The 12766-nt window shown below is 38.2% G+C and overlaps 1 pseudogene; it reads left to right on the plus strand.

The window, feature by feature from the left end:
* The first annotated feature begins 10993 nt into the window (after window positions 1-10993).
* LOC143653391 (Golgi-resident adenosine 3',5'-bisphosphate 3'-phosphatase pseudogene) lies at window positions 10994-12633 on the plus strand (annotated as a pseudogene).
* Window positions 12634-12766: the final 133 nt, after the last annotated feature.

Consider the following 12766-nt stretch of genomic DNA (forward strand, 5'->3'; position numbering starts at 1 on the left):
TTAATCGTGGCTGAACTCAGTCATGCATTTTCAGTGGTGCATTTGTAGGCAGCTCTTCCAACTTTTGGATGGGCTTGGTCACATATAGTTAGAAATATCCCAGAGAGAGACCGGAACCAGGCAAAGTCTCTTGAGGCCTAGCCTTAGTCCAGATGCATTATCACTTCTACCACATTCTGTTGTCCACAGCAAGTCACAAGGCCTGCCCACTATTCAAGGGGGTTGAGAAATAGACTTCATCTCTTCTTAGGAGTGCAAAGTCCTTAGTGTGCAGAGTCACACTACACAGTGCATGGAAACAGGGAACGGTGAATAATTGGGGCCAGTTTTGCAATCTACTACCTAGGCCCTCAATTAATATGAGAGAATATGTGAAAGTAAGGGAGTTGATTCATAAGCAGCTTAACGGTGATGTTTGTATTTGGGGTTTCTATTTCCTTCAAATTTTATGTTTAAAACTGGGGTTCTTTGATTTTTCGGTGGCAAGTATTGTAGGCAAAAAATATATATATTAAAAAATTATGTTCTCTTAGGAGAGCATGTTGTGCAGAGAGGAGAGAGGAAGAATCAAAAAGACCTGTTTTGCTTCCCTCCCTCAACCCCATGCCTTCCTTTGGATTTCCTCTTACAGTGTATTGCTCAGAACATTACTATCCTTAAACCAGTCACTGTGGAAGGGGAATGAGATTGCCATAATTGGCCTGGGCCAATTTTAGTTTAGTCTCTTAGGATGGGCATTTTGCCACATATGTTTGATGTCCATGGTGCCTCCATTCACATTTTCTTGGCATTACCTCTAATTAGCCTCAGCTGGGGTCAGGGCCAGCTTCATGGGGCATGTGACATGTGATCTGTGTACTTAGTGCACAAGGTTCACTGCTTAGAAATTAATGCATTAAGTTTAATGCTCTGGTGTCACCATCTTGAAGTTCTTAATTTCTGAACGAGGAGCCCTGCATTTTCTATTTGCATTGGGGTCTGCACATCATCTAGCCAGTCCTGGCCGGGGTGGCCAGCTTCACATGGGCTTTGATCACTCCTCACTGAAAGCCTTTCACGTCAGGCACATGTCCTTGCTTTCAGTCCTGGGATTCTCTAAAGCTGCAGGCGTTGTGCCCAGTTTGGAAGGGTGAGGTGCATGTACGTCAGCCTTGTGAAGGAAGGAATCAATGAAGAAATGCTTCTGCATCCTTCTTTCAGAGGCGTTCTGTACACTTCTGAGAAGGTCCTGGTAGAATTCAGCTCCTTTGCCCACAGTGGTGACACTGATGTGCTCTTCCTCCTTTTCTGCCCCACACTTCTCAGTCCCTCAGTTTTGCTGTAGCTTCTAAATAAACTACCACGAGACACTAGTCTTGTGTCAGGCTCTACCTTCAGAGGAAATGTTGTAGTTTTCTTGACTGCTCAAGCAAATGCAATGCAATGGGTCAGCTTAAACGATGGGAATTTATTAGCTCACGGAGTTGTTGTTTTTTGTTTTGTTTCTTTTTTTGCATTCCTAAGACTTTTGTTTTGTTTTTTTAATTTTTTAAATATATTTTTATTGAGAACTATCCACTCACATACAGTCCAATCATATTATATGATCAATGGCTCACAATATCATCACATAGTTGTGTGTTCTTCACCATGATCATTTTTAGAACATTGCATCATTCCAAAAAAGCCGAAAAAATAAAAACTCATATATCCCATACCCCTTACCCCTCGCTCTCATTAACCACAGTGTTTCAATCTGCCCAATTTTCACCCTTTATCTTCCCCTATTATTTATTTAGTTTTTATGCTTTTTTTTTTAAGTCATCTCTCCATACCCTGGATAAAAAGAGCAGCAAGCACAAGATTTTCAAAATCACACAGTCACATGGTAAAAGCTATATAGTTATACAGTCCTGTTCAAGAATCAAGGCTACTGGAACACAGTTCAAGCACACAGTTTCAGGTACTTCTCTCTAGCCACTCCAGTCCACCCTAAACTGAAAAGGGATATCTAGATACTGCATAAGAATAACCTCCAAGATAACCTCTCCACTCTGTTTGAAATCTCTCAGCTACTGAAACTTTATTTTATCTCATTTCTCTCTTCTTTCTTTTGGTCATGAAGGCTTTCTCATTCCCATAATGCCAGGTTCCGACTCATCCCTGGGAGTCAGGTCTCACATTGCCAGAGAAATTCATACCCCTGGGAGTCATGTCCCATGTATGGGGAGGGCAGTGAGTTCACCTGCCAAGTTGGCTTAGAGACAGAAGCCACATCTGCGCAACAAAAAAGGTTCTCTGGGGGTGACTATTATGCAAAATTATATGTAGGCTTAGCTTATTCTTTGCAGGAATAAGCTTCATAGGGATGAGTCCCAAAATCAAAGGCTTGGGCTATTGACGTGGTTGTCCCACTGCTTGCGAGAATATCAGGAATTCCCCATATAGGGAAGTTTAATATTTCCTCCTTTCTCTCCAGTCCCCCAAAGGGACTTTTTTATTCTCTGCCCAAATTGCTCTGGGGTATATCAGGGCATCACACTAACCTGTACAAATGAACAAGATGCCATGCCCTATTCAGGATTCCACCTAATTATGGTGTTCAAGTAAACTGACCATACAAGTTAAATTAGATAATGTGCTATCCAAAATACAAATTTTGCACCAAATAAACATTTCTCCCTTTGGTCTTGCACAGAGGTTGAATTTTGAAAATACGGGCCATATCATCTTTACCCTGTATTCTAATTTACCTTAGTCCTGTCCAGATCAGCTTCATTCATATTTCTAGATGAAGTCTGGTCACTTTTTCTAGCTCATAGTTTTGAGGTCAAAAGAAAGTCCACAGCAGGGCATCATCAAGGCAATGCTTTCTTCCTAAAGACTGGTGTTTCACGACTGCTTCTGGTGATCCTTGGTCCTTAGCTTGTCACATGGTAAGGATGTGGCATCCTCTTCTGGCCTCTCCCTTATCTTCTGAGTTCCATTGAATTTCAGCTCTGGCTACTCCCTCTGTGACTTTCTCTCTCTCTGTCTGAATTTCATTCTGCTTATAAAGGACTCCAGTGACAGGATTACAACCCATCCTGATAGGGCACACCTTAATTGAAGTAACCTCATTAAAACATCATACTTACAATGGGTTTCACACCCACAGGAATGGATTAATTTAATAAACATATCTTTCTTGAGTACGTACATCTTCAAACCACTATAGGAATCTAAGCTGAAACACCATCCAACTTAAATCAAGGTTTATTACCAAGAAGAAGGGTGAATAACTGTTTGTCTGCTAAATGAGCAACACCAACACTTTAGCCATAGTGGTTTGGGGGATAGTAAAGAGGAGCCACTCTAAAAAGAGAAATCTAACATTTCTTGACTGCCTACTGTATTCCAGGCATGGTGCTGTTTTGAAATGTTTTCTTAATTAAGCTGCACAATATCCATATGCAGTAGTTACATGCAATAGTAGCATTAGTATATGTGGTAATCATTATCTCCCTTCTATAGCTGAGAAACCAAGGATCAGAGTTGAGTGAATTCCCCAAGGCCACACCCAGTAAACAGAAGACCTGGAATTCATACACAGGTATCTGGGTTTGCTTCCACAATATCATGCTGCTAAAAGGAAGATCACTTGACCTTCAGGCCCACCAGCTGGCATTGCAGGGAGGTACGTGCAGGCTGGCTCTCAGAGCTGTGACCACTTATAAAGTAGAAAGCACACCCTGAAGAACAGCTGGTGTGGAGGTATTGCCAGCGGCAGGCTTTCCTCTCAGCTTTTGATTCCTATATAAAAGTATTCTCAGCAGGGTTTCAGGAACAGAAAGCTGTAGCCAGCAATTGCTCATGCGTTCTCTTTAAACCAGCAGCAAACTGGCAACTCTGTTTTCCAAGCCTGGCTAGACAGATCTTTCTGTTTTGCTTTGTCACTTTCAAGGGAGTATCCTGCCCCTTTACAGACTCGGTATTATGTAGTAGACTTCATTTATAGTGTTCTGGATAATGAGGTCAGGCAAACATTTGAAGAGACAGTTCATAGACTACAGGGACCCCACTGTCTTTTTCCAGGGCAAACTGGGAAAAGATATTGGATGCTGGTCTAGACGATGTCTGCGGTACCAGCTGAATTAGTAGAGTGTGCCAGTGCCTGCCTGGTTAGCAGTGAGGGACATGACTGAAGAAAGAACTATAACCTTATTATTCTCACAGGATGCTTTTTTAGTACATAAGGTGTGACCTCTTCTACAGAGCAATACAAAATGGAAATTTGCTTAGTAGCAAGATGTAATACATGATCAAGAATGAAAGTGAGTTAAAATTCATAAATTGTGTATAACTTAAGAGAATTTTCTTCGGTGTGGGGAGGGACACTCAGCTTTTTAAAAATTTTAGCCATGGACACATATTACTTCAGTATTCTTAAGATAAACTAAAATGTGATGTGTCAGTACTTCTTGCTGATTTTCTTATGTCAATTTCCGTGAGGGTTTTCTTTCCTCTGACTGCTCTCTAACAAGTCATTGAAGCAGTGGTCTGTAATGTTTGCTGACTACATCCCCAATCAGTAAAAACATGCATAAATTTCCAAAATATGCATGTTTATTTATTTAGAACTTATATCCTGACACTACTGCCTTAATATTTTATGTATATTATTAAAAGGCCAGAATTAAATTTTAAATTATAAAATAAAGATTAACTATCTTTTATTTTCTTACTAACAGTACAAAGCCCACTGCTTTTTCTAAAGATCTGATTAAATATACTTATTTCTTTTAAAAAAATCATGGTTTGTCACTCTGTGATGCTACAATTCATACTTTTAGACTAGTTAAGTTTATTATGCTTTAAAAATTATTTTCATTGAGATAAAATTCACGCTTTTCAAGTCTATACACTTAGGTTGGATTGTATGATGTATGAATAAACAGAGATAAATAATTCCTAGAGAAAATGCAGGGAAAGAGATGTACCTATTCACTGTTGGTAGGGAAACTGAGAGGGGAGCCCCTTAGAGGGCAGAGTGATGGTTCCACAGGAGGCTAGGGGTGGGTTTGCCATAAGATCCTGAAATCCCGTTGCTGAGTATATACCTGGAGGAACTAAGTGTGGGGACATAAACGGACATTTGCACACTGGTGTTTATGACAGCAGTGTTCACAACCCACATTGGATGGAAGTGACCAAAGGGTACAACGACTGAGGAATGGAAGGGGGAACTATAGTGTGTGCGTACAATGGACTACTGACCGGCCGCAAGAAGGAATGAAGTTGTGAGGCATGCAACTAGATGAATGAAACTTGGGACTGTATGTTGAGTGAAATGTCAGAAACAAAAAGACAAATATTATCATGCCTATAGGCTACATTTCCTAGATTGTCAGCTCTTACAGCAGTCACATATATTCACAAGTTGTAACTATTATTTCTAAATTCTGAGATACTGAACTGTTTGTTTGTAACCTGGTCATTCCCAGAAACTTCGGGTATTTCTGTGATACCTGAGACTCTGAATTAGACCTCTGAGGCTATGGAAGTCAGCAGTACCCCATACATAACCACCATATAACTTTAGACATTTCCATCACTCCAAAGATAAATGCTTTCACTAGCAGTCACTCTATATTCCTCATGTCTCCTCAACCCCTGGCAACCACTAATGTATGATTTGCCTCTTCTACACATTGCCCATAAAGCAAATCATATGCTATATGGCTTCTGGTGTCTAGCTTCTTCCACTTGGCATAAAGTTTTCAAGGTCCATCCATGTTGTAGTATGTATCAGTACGTTCCTTTTTATGGCTGAATAATATTCCATTGTCTGGATATACCTTATTTTGTTTATCTAGTTATCATTCATTGAGCATGTGGGTTGTTTCCACATTTTTGGCTATTATGAATGATGTTGTTAGGAACATTTGTGTACAAATTCTTGTTTGAACACCTGTTTTCAGTTCTTTTTGGTAGGTACCTAGGAGTGAAATTGCTATATTACATGGTAACTCTATATTTAACTTTTTAAGGAACTGCCAGCTGTTTTGCAAAGTGGCTGTACCATTTTCCAATCTCACCAGCAATGTATGAAAGTTCTAATTTTTCTACATCTTTATCTCCATGCTATTGTCCATTTTTTAAAATAATAGCCATTCTAGTGGTAGTGAAGTAGTATGCATTGTGGTTTGGTTTAGCATTTCCCTAATGACAAATGATATTGAACATCTTTTCATTTGCTTTTTAGTGTCTTGCATATTTTCTTAAGAGAAAAGTCTATTCAAATCCTTTGCCCTTTCTAATTGAATTATTTGTTTTTTTTAATATATTTTGAATACTAGACCCTTATCAGAATTTGATTTATAAATATTTTATCCCATTCTGTGGGTTGTCTTTTAACTTTCTTAATGGTGTCTTTAAAGGACAAAGGTTTTAATTTTGATGAAGTATTATTTATCTGTTTTTGTTGTTGTAGCTTGTATTTTTGGTGTCATACCTTAAAGCCCATTGCCTAATCCAAGGTCATAAAGATTTACACCTATGTTTCCTTCTACGAGTTTTCTAATTTTAGCCCTTTCATTTACAGCTTTTGTACATTTTAAGTAAATTTTTATATATAGATATATGATATGTGGTAGGGGCTCAACTTTATCTTTTGCATGTAGATAGCTGGTTTCCCAGCATATTTGTTGAAAGGACTATTCTTTTCCCTTAAAGTGCCATGGTACTCTTGTTGAAAATCAACTGACTATAAATTTATGGATTTATTTTTGGTGTCTCAATTCTATTCCATTTATCTCTATTTCACAATACTTGGTTTTTAATGTATGTCACAACTGAAAAGACAACTCACAGGCATTTGTAGATCTAATGGAAAAAAAATGCATCATAGGCTACATTTCCTAATCATTTTCTATTATATTCACCAGTTATGAAGCTGTTTGGCGAAGATCCGGCTATTGAGTTTCTGTCTTTTCTGTTGCCTGTGAGATGTTCTTGCAAGCTAAAAGTATTGCATTTTTTTCTTTAACAATCAGATACCAAGCTGACTGAAACTCTTCAGTCAGAAGCTTTTTATTTATTTTTGTGTCAGAAGGTTTTTTTTTTTTTTGGCATGGCAGGCTAATCAATTACTTTTTTTTTTTTTAACATGGACAGGCACCAGGAATCAAACCCAGGTCTCTGGTATGGCAGGCGAGAATTCTGCCACTGAGCCACCATTGTACCACCCAGAAGCTTTGTTACCTTATTTGTTACAATTCTTCACCCCTTTTGGTCAGGAAAGCATTGTTGACCCCATAATTCCAGGGCCAGGCTCATCTCTGGAAATCATGCCCCACATTGCCAAGGAGACTTGCATTCCTGAATATCATGTCCCATGTAGCAGAGAGGGTAGTGATTTTACTTGCAGAGTTGGGCTTAGACAGAGAGAGGCCGCATCTGAGCAACAAAAGAGGTCTTAACCTCTAACTAACTCTTAGACATACCTATAGGTAGGAGTTCTAAGTTTTTTGTTTTTTTTTTCTCGCATGGGCAGGCACCAGGAATCAAACACAGGTCTCCGGCATGGCAGGTGAGAATTCTGCCACTGAGCCACTGTTGCACCACCCGAGTCAGAAGCTTTTAAAGACATGTTAGCAAATTTGTTTTCTAAGTTTTGAAAATAATAGACTTTTGTGATTTTAGCAACAAAAACTATGTAAAGAAGACATCTTCAAAGATTCATTTGCAAAATTATCTTTTCATACTCAAATTCATTTGTTTGCTTGCTTGTTTTAAAAAAATTAGTTTCTCAAGTGCTTATAGTAGGAAGTGGAAGATATATCATCTCTTCAATTTTATTGTAAATACAAGTATTTACGCTATGTATTATTTTCACTGTATGGTTTCTTTGCGGTAAATCTTTCTAAACCATGTGCCCATTTTGTGAGAATATATTAGAACTACATAATATAATGTATTTGGATTTTGCTTTTGATTTCATTAGCTTCTGGGTTTATCTTTATTACTTCCTTCTTTCTAAAATTTTTAGGTGTAATTCTGATATTCTTTTTTGAATCTCCTAAATAGAATAGTGTTGATTTTTAGCCTTTCTTATTTTCTAATGATTTAAGCCCATGCATTTTCTTCCAAGAGCTACTTCAGTTGCATCCCACAAGGTTTGATGATATTTTTATCATTCAGTTCCAAGTATTTTCCAATTTCCATTATGATTTCTTCTATCCATAACTGTAGTATGATTTTTTAAGTCCCAATATATCTGGTCTTTATTTTTTGTTGTAATTGATTTTAAGTCAGATGCATTATCAGAAAAAGTGACCTGCATGATACTGATTCTTGAAATGTGTTGAGATATGTTTTATTGTTTAATATATAGTGGATTTTTGTAAATGTTCCTTGTGTTCATGAAAATCATCTATTTCATTCAGTTCTTGGGTGAAGAGTTCTATATATGACCATTAGATAAAGCTTATTAATTTTGTTGTACAAATCTTTCATATCCTTATTAATTTTCATCTGATCCATCAATTATTGATAAAGGTATATTAAAATCTCCTACACTAATGGTGGATACAGCTATTTCTTCTTTTAATTTTGCCAACTTTTGCCTAATGTATTTTGAAGCTATATGTTATTAAGTACATAAATACTTAGGATTATTATATTTTCCTGGTAAAAGGGACTTTTATTATTAAGTGATGACTTACCAGCAATATTTCTCAATATTATCCTAATTTTTCTACTATTTGTATAGCTATACCAACTTTCGCTTTATTGGTATTTACCTGGTTGATGCTGTTTTTTGATTAAGCTTTTATTTTTTTACTTTCTGCCTTTCTCTTGCCTCTTGGTTTAGGTATGCCTTTTAAATATAGCACATATCTGGATTTCAGTTTTTATACTGTCTGATAATACATGGCTTTTAACTGGAGCATTCGCCCCATTGAACTTTTTTGTGGTTACAGATTTATTTGGATTTATTTTTGCCCTTTTATTATATGCTATTTGTCTTGCTTTTACCATGTTTTACTTGTCTTTCTAGCATTCTTTTGGATTGATTAAAGTTTTTTCTCACTCCATTCTTTTCCTCATAAGTTTCGAGTATATACAGTTAATTTCTGTTATTTTAGTGGTTACCCTTGGAATTTTAACATTCATACTTAAGGTATAAAATTAATCAATATATTTATCTTCAGAACTATAATGAGCAAACTCTGGGAGTTAAATTAGAGAGCATAGCTTATCAGGACATAGGAAGAGGGCAGAGGTTGGACAATTAATGCTTAAGGAGTACAGGATGTTTAATGAAGTTGAATGTAAATATTTGGAATGGATAGCACAATACTGTGTGACGGTAGCACAATACTGTAAATCTCAGTAACAAAGCTGAGTGCTAGTATGGATGAAAGAGGAAGGCTAGGGTGGTGTGTTAAATCAGTGCTCTCTAGAGAAACAGAACCAACAGGAGAGATCTGTAAATATGAGATTTGTAAAGGTGTCTCATACACCAAAATCTGTAGGGCAAGTTGTTAAACTGACTGCTCCGATGACCTGGATGAACTCCACAGGAGAGGCTTGCTGGCTGACGAAGCAGTGAAAGAGTCTCTCTTCTTCCTTAAAAATCCTTCAACTGATTGGATTATCCCATCATTGGAGACAGGCCTTAGTTGATCGCAGATGTAATTAGCCACAAGATATCCTTGCAGCAATGGTCAAGCCAGTGATTGCCTGACCAGGCAACTGGGCATAATCATTTGGCCAAGTTGACACCAGAACCTAACCATCACGGGTGGTTTATATTACCAGAAAGAAAGCTAGAGGCTTAAAACTGGGACTGTATAATTTTGCAAAATCTAGATTGGATGATATTCTAGTTTGCTAGCTGCCAGAATGCAGTATACCAGAAACAGAATAGCTTCTTAATAGGGGGAATTTAATAAATTGCAAGTTTACAATTCTCAGGCCATGAAAATCTCCAAATTAAAGCAAGTCTACAAAAATGTCCAAATTAAGGCACTATCAAGATGCTACCTTCACTCAAGAAAAGCCAATGAAGTTCAGGATTTCTCTCTCAGCTGGGAAGGCATCTGGTGAACATGGTGACATCTGCTAGCTTCCTCTCCAGGCCTCTTGCTTTATGACTCTCCCCAGGAGCATTCTTCATCTCCAAAGGTCACTGGCTGTTGGACTCTGCCTATAGTTCTCGTTTCTCTGCTGTTCTCATCATTTTTCTGACTCTGTTCTGTTGATCTCCTGTCGTTCTCGTCACTCTGTCTCAGAATCTCGTCATTTTGAAGCTTTCTCCAGAATGCTCCCTTTTTAAAAGGATTCCAGCAAAGTAATCAAGACTCACCTGGCCTGGTGGAACCACATCTCCCTCTATTCAAAAGTTAATACCCACAATTGGGTGGAGATAATCTAATCAAGTTTCCAACCTATATTATTGAATAGGGATTAAAAGAAACGGTTGCTCCCACAAAACTGATTAGGATTAAAACATGGCTTTTCTAGGGTACATAAATCCTTTCAAACCAGCACAGATGATGACGGTGGTTAATTATACAAATATAAGAAAGTTCTTACATGAACTAGAACAAATGTACATCACTATTACTAGGTGTTAATAATAGGGTGGTACATGGAGAAAACAATTAATGCAAACTAAGGTCTATGGTTAACAGTAACATTGTAATATTCTTTCTTAATTATAATAAAGGCACCATACCAAAGCTAAATGTCAGTAATAGGGGGATTTTTGGGTTATGAATTTGTTTTTGTTTTTGTTTTATGGGTTATGTGTTTGTTTTTCAGGAGAAACGAAAAGGTTCTCATATTGACTGTGGTGGTGAATGCAAATACTATATGATTAAACCAAGAGCCACTGATTAGACACTTAGGATGGATTGTATAGTGTGTGAATAAAACTTAAAAAATAGATATCTAGGCTGGGGGAAGTACAACTTGCCCACTCCCATCCCTGCTCTAGGGGGAGGGGAAGTGACTTCTGGTTGGCAGAATGCCAGCAGGGAGGTCTCCTGCCACTGTGGCCTCCGTGGGTATCCATCAGTTTCCTCTGGGTGGCGTGTCTGCCTGCTGGGGCCCTGTGTGCTCTGTCTACTCTGACTTCCTGGCCGGCCTCTTCAGCCTCTTCACCTTCCTGTGCCTGGGCGATGAAGCAGCCAGCCCATGGTGGACCAGAGTGAGCAGCTGGCCCTGTGGATGCTGGCTGCCATGCGCAGTGGCCATGAGGTGCAGCACATCTGCAACAGTCAAGTCCAAGGTGAAGGGTGGAGTGCAGTGACCACAAGATGACCAGCAGTGACATGCTGTCCAACTACAAGATGATCTGCAGGTAGAGGAACATACAGATGCAACTGATCAGGAAGTTACCTTAAGAGAGCATCATATTCCCAAGGCTATCCTGAAGGACATAACTACCCCTAAAGAGGTGCCAGCAGAAGGCGTTACTGTCTGGATGGCCCACTTGAAGCAACTCAGGAATATATAGAGGACCTTAGCCAATATGTCCCTGCAACTGTGTGTATGTGGCTGTGAACAGCAAACTCGTACTAGGAGGAATACATAAGCCGTTTTCTGAGTGTATAGCATGGGTGATGGTAAACAGTGGATGGAAAGTGAAAGCCTGCACTTCTTACAACCAGAAAACCTAGAGGATTGTGTTTTGCTCCCATTCCAGGAAGGTCATGCAGTTTGCTCTTCAGACATTTGGATACCAGAGTGCAACTCTACTGACTGGTGGTGCTGGTTATGAAGTTTTAGTGCTCTTGGATGTGCCTAATGGGAGTCAAGAAAAGGCTAATCTGTATATCCATGTGTCATACATCAAAAAGTAGGGTATTTGTGCTGGCAGCACCATCTTCAAGGCCCTTGGAGGCCATACGACGCACCCTGAGTGGTGGAGAAGTCAGTTACACTGGCTCTGAAGGTGTCGAAGAGGGGATCCTTGCTAACATCAGAATGAATTACCAGGCTCTGGTCAGAAAACTCCCCGACCTAGAGAAGATGCAACGTAAGTAAGCATTACTGATAACAGGGCCCAACTTCTAGAGCTGAAAATGGCCAACCTGAAATGCTGGAAGCTTTAAAGAGTCCATAGAGAGGAATCATTGTTAAGACCTTCCTGAACTGTTTTGAGTATTTATGAAGCATCAGAAATGTATTTTCCCTGTAATGGGATGCAAGATCAGGGAAAATGGGTTGCTTCATGTCTCTAATATTATCTTTATTTTTGAGACTGTTTTTGTATAGTTGTTATACACAAGGCACAAATATGTATTTTTGTGAATTAAAATCCATAGCTGAGTATGCATTGTTGTGAGTTACCATTTTCACTCAACATCATGAGTCTTCACTACTTGTTAATACTTTCAGATAGAATTAAGCTGAAGAAAGGATTGATTTTGTGTAGATATTTATTGTAAGTTTACAATTAATTCTCATTGAAAATAAAGTAATTGGGGATTTTTATCCGTAATTTGGATGAAAAGCACAAGAAGCCACCCATCCACTAATATGCAACAAATGCCATATTTATCTGTTACTGAATATTTCTTATGAATTAAAACAGAAAAAACTTGAATTGATTTTTCCTTTGAAATATTAATAGCAGGTTCACCAGCTAGTTGAAAATATAAACATAAAAATACAATGTTATGAATTGTAAATAAATGAATAGATAAAGTATCTTAGAATACCTGACTCAAAACAGCCCTCTCTATATATTATATACTATATAATGTATAGTATATTGTGTATACTATACAATATA

The sequence above is a fragment of the Tamandua tetradactyla genome, chromosome 13 (assembly GCF_023851605.1).
Source record: "Tamandua tetradactyla isolate mTamTet1 chromosome 13, mTamTet1.pri, whole genome shotgun sequence".
NCBI lineage: Eukaryota > Metazoa > Chordata > Mammalia > Pilosa > Myrmecophagidae > Tamandua > Tamandua tetradactyla.